Genomic DNA, 14,066 nt, shown 5'->3' with positions numbered 1-14,066 from the left:
AAGCACCACTCTGGCTGGCATCAAATCAGTGTATAATATATCCTCATACGAAAGTCTAGTTGTCATTTGAACCAAAAAGATATTTTTCTCTATTTGTTTACATTCTAATTATGATAAATACCTTTAGTTTTACAAAATGATACTCCATTACTTTTACATACAAAAATATTAAATGTTTACTCAAAGATATCTCAAGCTATTAAAAAATCTTGTAGCTAAGTTTTTCTTTCAATATTTCCATAATTATCTTCATATCATCTGTCAGGTCTCCTGTAATGCATATTAAAGACATAGATGTGGCTTTCATAGAAATAAAAAATGACATTCTCTCCAAATGTTATATTTAATTTTATTTGTTGAAGGCAAAATCTTATCCCAAATTTGTTTCATCATATGTGCATACAACTAACATCCATTTATCTTTAATAAAGCTCAGAAAACTACCAAACTAAATAAGGAAAATGAAGACTAAATCCCTCCACATGTGCATTCATTGATATTAAAACAGCGAACACTATTTGTATTGGTAAATAAAAGCCATTTTATAAAGATTATAATTGCAATGAAAAGAGTTTAAAATTGTCCTCCAGATCATTTTTCATTTTTAATATCATTTTGAGTATTTCAATATGTTCCCATCACCAATATCATCATAATATGTATTATACTTAAAATTTTTATTTTTACTTTTAACGATTTTATTTACTTATACCCCCTCATTGTTTGTGCTTGCTGTCTATTCTCTGTGTCCATTTACTGTGTGCACTCTCTGTCAGTTCCTCTTCTCTTTAACAGGCACCAAGAACCAAACCTGAGAATTCCCATGTGGTAGACTGGAGCTCAATCACTTGAATCATATCCACTTTCCAAAATTTTTGTTTTTAAATGGTTTCTTGCCTACTATTGCAAATCCTTGCACAGCACTACCATTGATTAATAGAGAAATTATGCCTAAAAATGCCCAAATATGAGAAGTACTATACTGTAATTTATTAATCTGGATATTATGGATTCTCTAAAGGGAAAAAAGATGGTATTTAAAAAACATATTTTGGGGATATTGGAACTATATTTTAAATTTTATAAGTAATGTCTTAGTAGAGTGAGGCCAAGTTTCAGTAATTTGTAGGAAAGGTTCCTACAAAGGAACCTAAATGGAAACTTTCATAGGGTCTATAGAACCTATGATTCTGAGTGTTATGCACATGGGTCTTATTTGATAGTGTACTTGGAAATAATGCCTGTGAAGTTTGAGGAAAGGATTGGGCAGATGGAGGAGTTGAAATGCAATTCAGTTTTAACAGAGCACTCTGCAGATGCTACCAGATGCTCTGGAGTTAAAAATGTCCTTTTAGAGCGCCTGACCTTGAAACAGATGTTCAAGGCCTTTACACTCACACAAAGAAAGGCATTACATGTGGTCTATTTCTATGATGTGATCAGGACCTTGGGGGAATGCAGCTGTTCTCTGATTGGAACAATTCCCGAGACAGATTCAAGTGAGAGTTGTTAGGTACTAACATCCCAACAGTGTCTTGGTCCTGCAGAGGAAATATTGGTATTGTGTGATAGTATTCACTATACAATAGAAATGGTCGTCTGGGGGAAATTATGCCCCCCCAAAAGATATGTGGATGTCCTACCTCATGCTTTAGTTTGTTAGACTGCTTGAAGCATATACCATTAAATATATTGGCTTAAACAGTAGTAATTTATTAGCTTATAAGCTTACAGTTTTTCAGCTGAGAAAAATGTCCAAATCCAGGCTAAATCAAGGTGACACTTTTATCCTGAAGCCTGACTGAGACCCTTGACTCCTCTGTCACACGGCAAAACACCTGGCAATGTCTGATGGTCATTCCCTTCTCTTCCAGATTTCGTTGCTTTCTACCTCTTGCTTCCATGGCTTTCTCTCTCTCTCTCTGTATACATCTCATTTATAAAGGACTCCAGTAAGAGGATTAAGTAGAAAAGAATGAAAAAATTAGAAATGTTGGCTTATGTGAAGCTATTGTACAATTTACAAGAACATTTACTCCACCTGCGAAACCTTTACATACACCGAAGAATAGACAGTTCTTCAATGAACCAGAAGAAAATTTCTGGATGGTCATGGTTGTTCAGAATCCTATAATCTAAAAGCAAAGTTAAGATGGAAAACCAATGTTGAATACCAAGAAGAATTGTTGGACAAGGTGTATAGTTCAGTGCTACAACTGTGCTATAGCATGCACAAGCTTTTGAATGGCACATTTCTGAAAGCCATTAAAGATGGAGGTGTCAAGCTCCTAGAAGAAAGACTAGAGAAATTCTTCCATTGGTATTTGAAAACATTGCATTTATAGTCATGCGACATACTTGACATTTTTGGTGGAATCAGTTTCTTCCCATTGGACAAAATGACTTATTTGAAAATCCAGTCCTTTATTAATAGAATGGAGGAAAGCTTGAATATAGTCAAATACACTGCCTTTCTCTATAATGATCAACTCATCTAGAGTGGATTAGAGCAAGATGACATGAGAATTTTATACAAATACCTCACCACATTGTTGTTTCCAAGGCACATTGAACCGGAGTTGACAGGAAGAGATTCTCCAATAATGGCAGAAATACCAGGAAATCTTCAACACTACAGAGGATTTCTTACTGGACCCTTGAACCTTAATGACCCAGAAGCAAAATTCAGGTTTCCCCCAATTTTTGTAAACACAGATGACACTTATGAAGAGCTTCATTTAATTGTTTACAAGGCCATGAGTGCAGCTGTGTGCTTTATGATTGATTCCTCCCTACAGCCTACATTGGATTTTTTGCCAAAGACTGGACATCATTGTTGGGCCACAGCTCACAGTGCTAGCATCTGATATTTGTGAGCAATTTAATATCAACAAAAGACTCTTTGGGTCTGAAAAAGGACCCCAGTTTAAGTTTATTTTCTTCAACCATAGGAATTTAGCTGAAAAAAGTACAATTCACATGAGAAAAATGCCTAGTGTGTCACTTACATCTGTTAATCTGGATTTAATGAAAATTCTAGGTGACATCAACAGGGACTTTACTAGAGTTGAAGAAGATGAAGAAATCATCATGAAAGCAATGAGTGATTATTGGGTTGTTGGAAAAAAGTCTGATCAGTGGGAACTATAAGTTATTTTGAATTTTGAAAAAATGCAAACCTGATTGAAGTAAATGAAGAAGTAAAGAAACTTTGTGCAATGCAGTTCAATGATATATTCTTCTTGTATTGACTGATAAATGATTTGCTGAAATTATCTCTAAAAAAATCAATTCAGCAAAACATTCTGTTCACCATTGAAAGTTAGTCATATTATTGACTGGATGAATGACAAGAGTAAAACAATACTTGCTTTGAAGAATCAAAATTCTACTCAGTCTCTAAATTGATCCTCTGAGATTTTTATATTTTAAATATTTATGTGGAATTAATTAAAGGTAATCTGCTACATCTTTATCATTCCATTCTTTCAACATTATATGAATATTTTATTGTAAAATAAGATTAATAAATTGTTAAAGTTAAAAAAAAAAAGTCTCGTCCTGAATGAATGCAGTAGCATCATCAGAGATCAAAGATTTATTCACAATGGTCCATACCCATGATACCCACGAAAATGGATTAAGAACATGCTTTTCTGGGGTGCACACAGTATCAAACCACAGTACTTCTATACCTATAAACTTGACCTTATTTGGAAATAGGGTTTTTGTAAATGTAATGGAATTAGGATGAAGTCATACTAGATTAGGGTGAGCCTATATCCAATAAGACTAGTGTCTTCTTAAGACAAGGGACATTTAGGCAAAGGCACAGGGAGAAAAAAAAAGGCTTGTGAAGACAGAGGCAGAGATGGAAGTTATACTGCTCCAATTAAAGGAACACTAAGGACTGCCTCTACCCACCATATGCTGGGGAAAAGCTAGGAAAAATTATCTCCTTGACCTTTTGGAGAAAGCATGGCTCTGTAAACAAGTTGATTTGGACATCAGTTCTTCAGAACTATAAGACAGTAAATTTCTATTATTTTCAGTCCCCAAATTTGTGCAAATTTGTTTCAGCAGCCTCAGGAAACTAATAAAAATGGATATAAAATAAAAGATCACATCATTTTTCTCTGTTCCAAAATCCATAGAGCACCCTAAGAAAATGCATAATCAAGAGATAATTTGTATTTCTTTACTAATAATGGATTGCCATAACTAATCATGGTCCTTAAATTTCATTGATATGCATAGCACACAATGTTTCTTGAATGACCAGTTCTCTACAGACTAAAAGTTGATGGTGGATTTATGTTATGATGGTGCCTTACTCTTTCAGTTTTCTCCATAGGTTTCCATAGTGTGTGTCTTCAGAGATAATCTAATTCCCTAATTCTTCCGGTGTCCCTGTTCTTGAGTTCATCAATTTAGCATTTCTATTCTACTTGGACAATTACTTCTTAAGCTGTAAGCCTGGGCTCAGGCATAGCCAGAACTTGTTTGATATTTCCCAACTTGTTAGATAAGACCCACCAACTATCACTCTTCTCTTCCTGAAAAAAACAAAAACAAACCTTACTAAGGAGGGAAGATAGTCCTATTTAAAACTATACATATACAAATTGAAATGGTTTTCCTTTTTGAGGATATTTATTCATCTTTTAAGAAAATGACTATTGTAGATCCTACACCCACATTTCTTGGAGAGTCAAGCAGTGGCATATTTGTTAATGTTTAAAAACAGACTCTCCAAAAATATTATTAGTGTGTATAAATATACACTAGTTTATTATAAATTTTACTGTGCACAGAATTTACTTAGCACAGAATTTACATGTAACAATAAAATATGTTTCATAGTAAATTCCATATAGCCAATTGATTATCACAGAATCTTTTAAAGAATTTTTTGCTGAACTTTTGTTTCTGTGGTCCACACATTGTTGCAATTAAAGGAATGTAATTTCAATATGAATGTTATATATTTTCATTTACATTAACTAGTGAGATGAAACAAAGATTTCAGTGGAAAGTCTCTCATTTGAAAATGATCCCAGCAAGTCTTCACTTAGAAAACACATTTTGTGTACTTCAGTGAGGGCAAGCATGCAAAAGTTTGGCTCTCAGAACTGGCCGCCTCCGAGGTCTGAGGCACGAAATACGCCTCCCTTGGTTGGCCCCTCGGGATGAGGTATGCACCTACGCCTCCCCGCAGGGGAAACTCACGCAAGCCCCCTCACACCACCTCCGTCTGGGCCAATCTCAGGGCCTCCTACCCCGTAAAGACACGCCTGCTCTCTTCCACCTATCAGCGAGCTATCCAGCTCAGCCCTCTCAAATTTAAGCTCTCCCTAGTAACTACTGACCAGCCTAGTAGACGAGTTCTGCTTCTATGCCCTTATAAGGTAACAACAGCTAATCTAGCCTATCAGAACCCAATCACCCTCCACCAATCCCCTCTCTTCATACTCTATAAAACTGCTTGTACTTCCTCAATAAAGTAGACCTGCGCCATCCGCCTCGTCTCTGCAGTTGTCCTTGGAGTCACTGTGTGTCCTCTCACGCCTGCGCCTCCCCACCCCGAGCCCCCTGTCTAGAGAAGCGGGGACTCCTCACCTCACTTCAGGAATTTCTGAATTTTTTCTTCTATTCAAATCATAATTGATAGACAATGTACTTTTGTGTTTGATAGACATTACTAACATTTTCTCTATCACTTTCTTAATTTTAGACAATCAGCAAACCCTAATTTGTAGGCTGTATCCATTTCCATGTTGAAAATACTATCCACATGGCTGATTTCAAGCTTCGAAAGTGAGTTTACTGAAAGCAAAGTTGGAAAGAAATGCAGAGGAGCAGGCATTACATGGTATCTCTACCACATAGGAAAAATGGATATAAATAACCTCATGTACATAGATAATAATAATACAGTCAGTTAATTAGGAAGTGATGATTGTTGAGTATGCATTACCTTTGTTTTAAATACATTTTATTAAATTGTAAGTTTTATAATTTACAATTTTTAATAGTGGCTGGCTGCATTTAACAAGTGATTTGTAAAATTCAAGAAAATTGCAATAATTGGCTCTCTTGGGCCATTATGCTCCTTGTACCACCATTCAGGGATTGGAATGTAATCTACTTTCCCAAATGAGACTGAGTTCAGTGGTTCTCAAAGTCTCTTTTGTTCTTGCCTCTGCTCATAGTGGATTGCAAATTTCTGGAGAAATAAGAAGGAAAGGAAAGGAGAGTAAAGGCAAAGGAAATGAAGGGAAGTAAAGGGCAGGGGAGGGAAGAGTAGAGGAAGGAAAAGGAAAGGGAGGGAATAAATCAATTCAATCCCAAATTAGACATTCTTTCAGGATTCTCCCTACACAAATATGCAACCAAAACAGTATAGACTTCTGGAAAATGGCACCAAAGTAGATAGGCAAAGACTGACCCTCTCACAAACAACAACAACAACAAAATGGAGAGAAGGTAGAGACCTATCTAAAGGATCTGCTTTGGATATATGTAAAACTGTAAGGTCTCTGAGTCATCTAGGAGGGTAGTGGAAAGATAAAGAACCCAAAGGAAAAGTGAGTTGTTCTCCCCTGTGGCTGGAAATAGCACATATACCCCACCCTTATGGTAAATATTCTTGGGTGGAGCCCCTGGCTCACTTTTGCCAACGTACTGGGAAGGGACATTTACCTGGGAAGAAGAGGGTTCTGACGGAGGGTGGACAGTGGTTTCTTTGTCGTGATTTTGGCCAGTTGAGCCCCCTTTGAATCTCAGAAGGGACCCAGATGCAATGGAAAGACAGGAGGGGTATCTGCTCAGGGGAAAGAGAGGAACTAGATTAGAGAGCAGTGGGATAGATGCCTAATCAGCAGGGTTCTAGCCTACTGTATAGGTCAGCCAAAGGGGTGTTGATGCAAAACACTAGAAATTTGTTGGCTTTTATAAAAAGTATTTATTTGGGATAGAAGCTTACAGTTATCAGGCTATAAAGCATGATTTTCTTCCCTCACCTAAGTCTATTGCCACATGTTGGTGCAAGATGGCTGCCAGCATCAGCCAAGACTTTAGGCTTCTTGGGTTCCTCTCTTCCTGGGGCTACATTTCTCTCCAGGCTCAGCTGCTGCATTCGCTTCACAAAGCCAGCTGTAGACTATCAGGCAAACAGCTCTGTCTCTCTCCCCAGGGTTTCTGCCATGTGTAAGGAACCATCTCTATTCCTTCATGTTCTTCTCCTGTGAGTTCACTTCCTGGGCTCCAGCTCAAAACTCCAGCATCAAAAGCTCCACCTATGTCCTACTGTTATGGCCCAGTCAAAGCCTAATCATAATTTAATCATGCCCATGTACAGACCCATTTACAAACATCCAATATCTATTTTAAGAATTCATAACTATATCAAACTGCTACACAAACATAGTCTAAAATGTCCGGGGTAAAAGAGGCAGATAGCTTTCTGAAGGCAGATTAAGCTAAGGAGACAGATTAGAGCAGTGGAGGAATTCCTACCTTCAATATATGAGTCCCCTGGTTTGAATCCCTGGTATCCTTAGAGAGGTAGCTAAGTTACCCTTTGTGTTATCAGGCATCAGGCTGATACCTTATGACAGGGAACTTATAGGCATTCTTTTTATTTTAGGTTTTTATAGATACGTTATTTTTTTTAAAGGTTCATGATTTTTAAATTTTTTTTTTCCCTTATTTTACTCTCTAAAACCTGGTACATTACCTGCAGAGAGTAGGCTGCAGGGTGATTGACTGATGAACACCAGTAGCCTGAGAAACTACGTAGGGGCCTAAGAGGGAAGGATGCTTTCCTTGGTAGTGGTGTGTGTTTTTTTTTTTTTTAACTGTTGTTTTCTTTCTTATTTGTTGTGTTTACACTTTCTTTGTGTCCCCCTTATTTTTATTTGCCAATTTTTTCTACCTACAGAATTTCTATTTTCTGTTCTCTATTGTTTTTCTTTCATTCCATCTCTTTATGTTTGGGCGTCATTTTTTGTTTGTTTGTATTTCTCTCTTCTTTCTTTTTAATGTTTACTTTAATTTTGTTTTACTTCTCTTTTTTCTTTTCCTATCTTATCATTCTGGCCTTTTAATTCATTTTATATATTTTTCTCTATTTTCTTTACCTCATTTTTTCTATTCCACTTTTTTTGTTCTTATTCCTCTGTGCTTCTTATGACTTTTTACACATGTTAATTATTTATTTTCCTAAGTCTTGTATGGTACCTCTACTACTTTTATTATTATTATTACTATTAATCTTTTTCTCTTCTTTATTATTTTTACCTGGTGTTATTTTTTTTTCAAGGGAACATAGACAACAGCAAGGAAATAGAGTAAGAGGAATAAAGTGTCAAAGTGAATCTACACCACACACACACACAATAAAACTCTAAGACAGTAAGATGCCTAGACACCAACCAAAAATTACCAGTCATACTAAGAAAGAGGAAGACATGCCCCTGTATAATGAACAAATTAAAGAACAGGACAAGATGCAGAACATGGAACAATTAATCAGAGATGTCCACACAAATATCATGGAACAACATAATGAAATAGAGAAAGAGATTAAGGTTATTAAGAAGAAACTAGGAGAACATACTGAAGAAATTGTAAACATACATAAAAAGATAACAGATATGATGATAAAGAGTGACACAATGCAAAAAATAACAAAATACACTGGAAGCACATAACAACAGATTTGAACAGGCAGAGGAAGGAATTAGTGATATGGAAGATAGTATATCTGAAATCAAATGGATAGTAGAACGGCAAGATAAAAGCATAGAAAAAGTTCAGCAGGGACTTCGGGATCGAAATGAGAAGACAAAATGCCAATATACACTATAGGCATCCCAGAAGGAGAAGAGAAGGAAAAGGGGGCAGAAGGAGTGTTAGAGGAATAAAAGCTGAAAATTTCCCAGCTTTCTTGAGGGACATGATTGAACATATCTATGAGCATAGAGCACCCCAAACAGTATAAATCCTAATAGGTCTACCCCAAAATACTTGTCAAATTGTAATACACTGATACCTATGGGGTGTGAAGTAGAGATGGCTCAAGCAATTGGGCTCCTGCCTACCACATGGGAGGTCCATGGTTTGGTACCCAGGACTTCCTAAAGAAGACAGTGAGCTGGGATAATGGGCAGGTGCAGCAAGCTGATGCAACAAGAGACACAAGAAGAAAAAACATAAAGGAACACAACAAAGCAGTGAGCAGAGGTTCCTGGTGCCTCCTAAAGAAGATAAGCAGAATGGCAAACTGGCATGAACTGATGAACAGATGATGCAATAAGAGGCACAAGAGGAAAAACATAATGAGAAAACAACAATGCTAGGAAGTGAGGTGGGTTAAGTAATTAGGTATCTCCCTCCCATATCAGAGGTGCTGAGTTTGGTTCCCAGTGACTCCTAAAGAAACACAGCAATTTCAAACAATGAGTGGGTGGTTAGAGATAAATAAATAAAATAAATCTTAAAAAAAATAAACAACATATGTAATGCCTCAAAAGCAGTGCCAAAAGGGAAATTCATAGTCATAAATAACTATATTAAAAAAAGAAGAAAGAGCTAAAATCAAAGACTTAATTGCACACTTGGAAAAATTAGAAAAAGGACAATAAACTAACCCCAAAACAAGTAGAAAAAAGGATATAACAAAGATTAGAGCAGCACTAAATGAAATTGAAAATAAGAAAGCACTAGAAAAATAAAGAAAATCAAAAGCTGCTTCTTTGAGAAGATTAATAAAATTCACAAATCTGTAGCTAGACCAAAAAAAAAAAAAAAACACAAATATATAAAATAAGAAATGAGGAAAAGAATATCACTACTGACCCCACAGAAATAAAGAGCATCTTAAGAGGATACTTTGAAGAATTGTACACCACCAAGATGGATAATTTAGAGGAAACTGACATATTACTGTAAGTATACGAGCAGTCTACATTGTTGAAAGAAGAAATTGATGAACTCAACAGAACAATCACAAAATGAGATTGAATTAGTCATCAAAAACCTCCTAATTAAGAAGAGCCGAGGACCAGATGGCATCACAGGTGAATTCTACCAAATATTGCAAAAAGAATTAATACAAATCCTGCTTAATCTGTCCTCCCAAAATAGCCTTTCTGTATGCCAATAATGAGCAATCTGAGGACGAGCTCAATTTTAAAAATCCTATTTACAATAGTAATTAAGTATATCAAATTTCTAGGAATAAAGTTAACTAAAGATGTAAATGTCTTGTTCACAGAAAATTGTACAACACTGTTAAAGGCAACCATAAAAGACCTAAATAAATGGAAGAATATTCCCTGTCTATGGATAGGAAGATTAAAGATTATTAAGATGTTTATCCTACCCAAGCTCTTTTACAGACTTAACACAATCCCCCCAAAAATTAAATCAGCATTTTTTACTGAATTGCAAAATCTAAGTATGAAATTTATTTGGAAGGACATGGGACCCTAACATGCCAAAGAAAATCAAAAACAGAGGAATCACACTATCTGACCTTAAAACATACTACAAAGCTACAGTAGTCAAAACTGCATGGTATTGGCACAAGGCTAGACATGCTCACCAATGAACCAAATTAAGCCTTCTGATATAGATATTTGCATATACAGTCATCTGATATTTGACAAGGTCACCAAACCCACTCAAATAGAAAAGAATGGCCCTTTCAGCAAATGGTGCTTGGAGAACTGGTTATCCATACCCAAAAGATTTAGAGAGGGACACCATCTCACCATCTCACACGTTATACAAAAATTAGCTCACAATGGATCAAAGATCTAAATCTAAGAGCCAAGAACAAAAGATCCTGGAACATAATGTAGGGAAGCAGCTACAATATCTAGTATTAGGAAATGGTTTCATGAACTTTACATCTAAAGAATGAGCAATAAAATTATATATATACATGGGGCCTCCACAAAATTAAATGCTTCTGTACCTCAAAGGAATTCATCAAGAAAGTGAAAAGGCAGCCTACTCAATGGAAGAAAAATTTAACCATATATCTGATAGAGTCCTAATATCCAGGATATAAAAAGAAACTCTAAACCTAAAAAATAAAAAGACAACCATTTAAAGAATGGGCAAATCATTTGTATAGACCCTTTTCCAAAGAAGAACTACAAAAGGCTAAAAAGTACATGAAAAGATGCTCAACATCACTACCTATTAGGAAGTACAAATCAAAACTAAAATTAGATATCATCTTGCACCAAATTAAGCTGCTGGTTATTAAAAATAAAAACAGAACTACAAGTGTTGGAGAGGATGTAGAGGAATAGAAACCCTTATCAACTGCCTGTGAGAATGCAGAATGATACATTTGTGGAGGACATTCTAGTAGTTCCTCAAGAAGCTAACTGTAGAATTGCCATATGATCCAGCAATTTTACTACTGGATATATACCCAGAAGTCTTAAAAGTAGGGACACAAACAGATATAAGCACACTAAAGTTAATAGTGGCATTATTCACTATTGCCAGAAGTTGGAAACAAACCAAATGTCCATCAAAGATGCATGGATAAGCAAACTCTGGTATATACATATAATGTAATATTACTCAGCTCTAAGAAGGAATACAGTATTAACACATGGGATAACATGCATGAACATTGACGATCTTAAGGTGTGACGTAAGACAGGCACTGAAGGACAGATATTACATAACATCACTGATATGAATTAAGCATGTTGAGCAGACTCACAGAACTAGAGTCTGGAAGATAGTTTTACAGGGAAAGAAAGGGAGTAGAGGGTTGTGAGCCAATGCCCATATGTGCAAAATCTATTATAAGTTGGAAAGTTGTAGTTGCGCAGTGGACGGACATCACAGTCATAACAGTGATGCTTTTAGGTTGGCTGACCTGTGAAGGGGGTAGGGTGGAGAGGTTGGACTGTCCATGGAACTGGGGAGGGAGGGCTGGAAAGGAAGTGGAAGAATTCAGGGAATGTGCAGGTATGTTGTTGAAATTACAACATTGGGAATATTTTGCTTTTTGTATTTTTTAATTAATAGGGCAGGGGAAGATTACTGGTTTAAAGTGTATGGTGTATGCAAGACAGGATGCACCTGGAACAAGCTTTTAGGGAGTATGTGTCTGTTCATCCTTTTACAGTGTTTTCTATCAGTGGGAGGAGATGCAGACAATGAAGGAGAAAGTGTTGGGCTCCCATCCTGGGGAGTCCTGCTGTGCTCTCAAGTAAAGAGAAAGAATCTCTTGTTAGCAAAAGCAGTGCCTAATAGGGAGGAACGGACATTATGTCAAGCCCTCAATGTTGTTGCAAGTAACTGTGAATGTTGTTCTTCAAGCAGTGAAGATTGGTGGTTGACATGGGACCAGAGGGAAGGGATGGAGGAATAAAATAGATGGAACATGGGGCATTTTCAGGGCATTGAAGTGTTGTCCATGATCTTTCAATGATGGATACAGGGCATGTTAAATTTCATCAAATTTTATAAAAGCTTATGCACCAAAATGTAAACCATAATGTAAATCATTGACCATGGTGAGTAGCCATGCTTCTATATTTATACATCAATTGAAACAAATGTACATCCACATGTAAAATGCTATTTGTAGGGATAAGGGGAAAAGGGGGAGGATGCTGGATGTGTGTGACTTTTCTGTAACCTAAAACTTCTTTGAAGATAAAATGAAAAAGTAAAACATTGAGAGAATAAATGGAAGAAAATACCACTGTACATACAGACAACAGATCTTAAAATAATGAAAGAGACATAATGCCAATTTTTAAAAAAAATTATATTTTAAAATTTATTTTATTATTTCAAGTTCTTTTTGTTTTTAAAATTTTTATTATTTTTTAAACTATCATTACTTTTTCCTTTTCTTATTAATTTTTGGGTTTCTTTGGTTTCATTTTTTTGAAAAGTTTTGGATCACAGAAGGGTTGCAATTGTGACAGGTGTGTATGATTGTTGTGAGATGTTTGTGATGGGGGATGCATGGGAGTAGGTTCACCTTGGGTATACCTATAAGGCATATGAAAATATTCAAGGGTTCATGGGGCATTGTCATGATGGGTGGTGCTCTACACAATAATAAAATAATACTGAATTCTCATTCTGGGGAGTTCTGCAACATTATCTTATGGGACAGGAAAAATCACCTGAGTATAGGGGCAGTGACTAGTGAAGGAGGATCGATCATTGATGTGCCCTTAATATTGATTACTTCTCTTAAGAATCTTTACTTTTGAAATTGAAACTTAGCCTCATATTATAGATTATAGGGTGCCTAAGAGTTACCTCTTGAGTGTTTCTTTGTTGCTCAAGTATGTCTTCTCTCTAAGCCAAACTCCGCAAATAAATGCATTACCTCCCCCACTACCACCACCCCGATATGGGACATGACTCCCAGGGATGAGCCTCCCTGGTACTACGGGATTACTACCAAGCACCATCTAGCAATACAACTGAAAAAAGACCATGACCAAAAGGGGAAACAGTAAAGACAAATGAGATTTTATGGCTAAGAGTCTGCAAAGTAAGTAGAGAGGTCATCCCAGAGGTTACGCTTATGCACACTTCAGCAGGATCCCATTGACTGCCACAGTAAATATCACCTCAAATAGTGGGCTCCTGAGGGCTCTGGAGACATCCAGGCATTATAGGAAGGGCTGACAGCTCAGAAGTTTGGCGCCCTGCCAGGAATTTAAGGTCCCCAGGGTAGACTCAGTCATGGTGTCTCTATGGCTCTTCTGCCCCTTCTATCTGAACCTATAGTTAGTACTAGAGTCGATAGGTTTCTGTCCAAGATACATAAATCTTTGGGCTTTCCATGTGCCAGTCAGGCCCTGAATCTCAACAAAGTTGCAATGCCTACTCTTCAATTCAGTGAGTAGGAACACTACCAAGTAAATGATGATGGACAATAAGCATCCCCAGGAAAAGGGAGAGTCTACAACTGCAAGCAAGTTAATCGCATCCATTTACCCCATGGGCTCTGAGCCCCCTCTCAATTAGAGTTGGAGAGATGGAAGGTACCACCATTCCAG

General features: G+C 36.6%; 1 pseudogene; it reads left to right on the top strand.

Annotated features, from left to right (window-relative positions):
* Positions 1-1,237: 1,237 nt before the first annotated feature.
* LOC101418883 (vacuolar fusion protein CCZ1 homolog pseudogene) lies at positions 1,238-3,251 on the top strand (annotated as a pseudogene).
* Positions 3,252-14,066: the final 10,815 nt, after the last annotated feature.

This window comes from Dasypus novemcinctus, chromosome 2 (assembly GCF_030445035.2).
Source record: "Dasypus novemcinctus isolate mDasNov1 chromosome 2, mDasNov1.1.hap2, whole genome shotgun sequence".
Classification (NCBI taxonomy): domain Eukaryota; kingdom Metazoa; phylum Chordata; class Mammalia; order Cingulata; family Dasypodidae; genus Dasypus; species Dasypus novemcinctus.
Note: the sequence above shows the minus strand (reverse complement) of the source record. Positions and strands in the feature narration are given on the sequence as shown.